We start from the raw sequence: 1,123 nt of genomic DNA on the forward strand, positions 1-1,123 counted from the left end.
CTGTGGTCTTTTCTTTGAGTGGTTTGACAACTCTTGTCGGTTGTGGTCCGATCTCATCAGAAAGTAACTCTTCCAATACTATTTTACTTCTGGGCTTAAAATCTATCATATAGTCATGCTCCAGAAAAGTGGCATTTGTCGATACAAACACCTTTTGATCTGCTTGACTATAAAACAGTCCTCCTCTTGTCCCTTGCAGGTATCCCACGAAGATGCATACTTCTGACCTTGGTTCCAACTTCCCAGTCTTTTGCCTCAGCACGTGTGCTGGACTCCCCCATATGCGAATGTGTCTCAAACTAGGTTTTTGACCATTCCACAACTCTAGGGGTGTCTTAGGTACAGACTTAGATGAAACTAGATTTAGAATATACATAGCAGTTTTCAAGGCATAACCCCAAAATGAAGTAGGCAGTGAAGAATAACTCAACATTGATCTTATCATGCCGAGCAAAGTCTGATTTCTCCTTTCGGCTACACCATTCTGCTGTGGTGTACCGGGTGCAGTCAATTGGGATACCACACCTTCTTCAATCAAGAAATCCCAAAACTCTTGGTCTAGGTATTCTCCCCCTCGATCTGATCGAAGTGTCTTGATTGGTTTACCTAATTGTTTTTCAACTTCTGCTCGGAATTCTCTAAACTTTCCAAAAGTTTCAAATTTCCGTTGCATTAGGTAAACATAACCATATCTCGAATAGTCATCAATAAAGGTGACATAATATTCGTAACCTCCTCTACCTTGGACATTTAACGGTCCACATACATCTGAATGTATCAGCTGAAGGGGTTCTGTAGCTCTTACTCCTTTTGTTGTAAAAGGTCTCTTGGTCATTTTACCTTCCAAATAAGATTCACAGACTGGAAGCTCGCCAACTGTTAGCTTGCGTAAAGGACCATCCTTTACCAGTCTTTTAATCCTATTTAGGTTAATATGACCAAGTCTAAGATGCCACAGATATGTGTTATTTTCGTGAGAAATCTTTTGCTTTTTATTCTTAGGTTCGGCAATTCTGAACATTTCAGTATTAAGCAGTGAGTTAGGTATTGGCTTTATACAATATAAACCATCATCCAGACGTCCAGAACAAATATTTAAACCATTTCGAGAAATATGAACAAA

Source organism: Morus notabilis, unplaced genomic scaffold, assembly GCF_000414095.1.
Source record: "Morus notabilis unplaced genomic scaffold, ASM41409v2 Scaffold409, whole genome shotgun sequence".
NCBI lineage: Eukaryota > Viridiplantae > Streptophyta > Magnoliopsida > Rosales > Moraceae > Morus > Morus notabilis.